The sequence below is a fragment of the Lissotriton vulgaris genome, chromosome 3_1 (assembly GCF_964263255.1).
Source record: "Lissotriton vulgaris chromosome 3_1, aLisVul1.2, whole genome shotgun sequence".
NCBI classification, from domain to species: Eukaryota; Metazoa; Chordata; class Amphibia; order Caudata; family Salamandridae; genus Lissotriton; species Lissotriton vulgaris.
The window spans coordinates 672,787,938-672,790,921 of record NC_141689.1 but is presented as its reverse complement, the minus strand read 5'-3'; positions in this window follow the sequence as shown (position 1 = coordinate 672,790,921).

The window sequence follows — 2,984 nt, the reverse complement described above, 5'->3', positions numbered from 1 at the left end:
AGAATTGTTATATGTTTCCTTGTGTTTCCTCTCTATCTTGAAAAAGGAAATGTAATCACATGTTGGGGGTATAAGGTGACACTATAGGTGGTGTGGAATGTATGGTTGTATGAGTGTTGGTTGATTGTTCGGTCCCCTCAATATCTTGTTTAAACGTCAGTAAGTGTTGGGCATAAGTGCAATATGTTTTTATTTATTTTTTTCAGATTAAAACTCCAGGTTATAATGAACACTTATTGATTTATCTGTCGGGTCCTGATGAAGGTGGTCTTCATTGCTGCTACTTTCCACCGAAACGCGTTGTCCAAATCCTTGTAAAATCCCACATATTGTGGTTTTATGCTGGACAACAGATAAAAAGATAATAGACTGTATATTGATCATGATTAGATGAAGTTGTGTATGGGGATGAGTGTGAGTAGGTGTTTGTGATTGGGTTGTTCTCTACCTGGTATCTAGGCTATAAATATACTGTTATAAATTTACTGTATTTTGTATTGTGAACTCAGATGAAAATAATTGAATTTGAAATTCAAAAACTAATTTTTAAACTGTGAAAAATGATGGGGAAAAAAGAAACTATATGAAAAATAACAATTCAAATAAAAAATAATGAGAAAGTAAAAATATTGTGATGTGTTTATGCCCTGCTAATCAGAGGTAGTACCCTGAAGTAATAGTTTAAAGGTCACGAGGGAGTTCTTTCATTATTGTATCTGTTCTGGTTTTCTCCTGGATGGTTTGGCGGTGCTGTGAGGGTTTCTTTTTGCATTTTTAAATGTTTCTTATGTTCATTTCTCCTGGCACGGCCGCTCCGGTCCTCTGGCCGCCAAGCTCCTCTTCTGGGGTCAAGATGCTCCCCCTTCATGTGCTGGGCTGGGGCAGGGAGCCTTCCTGGTGTTCTGGCCCTAGGTCCTTCCAGCGTTGGTGCTTTGGTGCAGCGTCCGGCCCCTTCAGACATGTTCTTCATATGTGGCAGTGGGGGGAGACTGCAGGGCTGCCCTTTTTGTTTGTTTTTTGATCTCACATGCGAGATTGATGTTTGGGGGCAGTGTTTCAGGAGTTTGCTAGGCACTTCCTTTATTTGGGATTGGAAGTTTCCTGTGGGGTTTACTCCTTTGCTCGGCATTTGTGTGGGGACTTTCTCTCTGGTGCATCCAAGGAGCTATGACTCGATGGTATGTCTTAGGCCTCTGGTGACACAGGCTCTCTCACGACCTGGGTTTATGTCCTACCTATGCTGTCAAAGTGACTTGAGATGGTAAAAATGTCATGCTGTGTTTTATAAAAGTGCATTCTCTTTGTCCGCGCAGCATGATGTCCTGGAGCTGCAGGGAGGTGTTCTTTTGCAGTTTTTCATGGACTGTTTCATGCTGTCTGCGCTGCTGGTGCATGCGGCTAAGCCATTTTCTACTGTTGGTGGGGTCATGGACATTTTCCCCTGGTGGGGTATGCGTTCGTGGTTTGGTGGTCCATGGTCTGGTAGTGCTGGGTCTTCTCCCTGATTCATTATCTACTGCAGGGTTTATTCCCGTGTTTTTGACCTGCCATTTCATGCTGTCCTGTTGGCTGTACTGGCTGTGGTGTGGCCTGGCTTTGCTATGCGGGGTAATCCGCGCTTTCTGGGGACACGGTTTCGCCTGGCGATCTTTGGCACCCGGTATCCTCCATTTCTTCTTTTTGCTCCTTCTCCCTCTGTCTTCTGAGGCGGCTTCCCTGGAGGTCCAGGTTGGGCAGTTGGTGGATTCCGCTCTTGAGAAATCGTATGTTGTTTCTCCTTTTGGGGTGCATGCTTGTTCTTTTTTGGCCTGTGCTTCGCAGGTTCTTTTCTTGGGGGTCCATCCTTCCTGTCTTGGCACGGATGGTTGGGCCTTGTCCTTGGCTACAGGGGCGCCGGGGGCTGGTGAGATTTCTCTCTGGCCTGCGCTTTGGTGCTTTGTCGCTACCCTGGTGCCTTGGTCCACTGCCGGCCTTTTTTGGATTCAGTTTGTGTCCCGGCCTCTGCGGCGCCTGTTGCTGCACCTGGGTGTCAGTCGCATATGTTGTGCCCAGAAGGAATCTCCGTGGCCTGGTCGTTGCGTCTCTTCCTCTTCGGGTTGTGTGTTCCGCTCCTGGTGTTGGCCTGTTTGTTGGTCCCCTGTCTCCTTTGTTGACATTTTTGCGATTTGGAGGCTTGGCTCAGTTGTTCCTGGCTTGTTGGTCCGGTCTGATTTCTGAATAGTGGGTCTTGTTGGTCATCGCTCTTGGTTGCTGGTTTCCATTCCGGGGCCGTCCCCTTTTTAGGCTGTTTTCACAGTTGCTTCCTTGTCCATTGACACTGTCATGCTTTCTGCCATCTTCTTTGGCGTCAGCCTATTTTTTGTCACTTCGCTCTGTTTTGCTAGTTTCAGTGATGGAGTGGGGCCGGGGGACCTCTTCCACTCTGTTCCTGGTCCAGGCTCCCTTTGGTCCTTCAGTTCGGTTCTGCCTCCTAAGGCTTTGGGAGGTTTAGTGTCGCTGTGTCCCTTTTGGTTGTTCCCCTAGCAGTCCGGCATTCCCCACTTCCTGGTGGATGGTTTTGACTTCCCTGGGTATAGGAGTCGCCTGTTTTTCACATTCCCATCCATCCAGCTGATCAGAGGTTTCCTGCGGTTTGCGGTGGTTGGGTTCCGTTTCCTGTTTTCAGGTGTTACCTTTCGGCCTCTCTCCTGCTCCTCAGGTTTTTTCCTCACCGCTGGCTCCAGCTGTGGGGGTTTGCTGTCCTGGTTCCAGTTTCTGGGGTTGTATTGGCTCTGGCTGTTCCTCATCTGGTTCCTGTTCAGGGGCTTCAGTTTTTCGGGACTGGTTTGATGCTTTGCAGGGTGCTGTTTTCTCAGTGCTCGCTTCGGCGGCTCATATGCAATTACATTGAGTGTTACTGGGGGTTGGCATGGCCCCTGCACAAGGATGGCACCCATTTCGTGAGGCGTTACATGTGTCCGGATCTGTTCTCTGCCCTGTTGGAT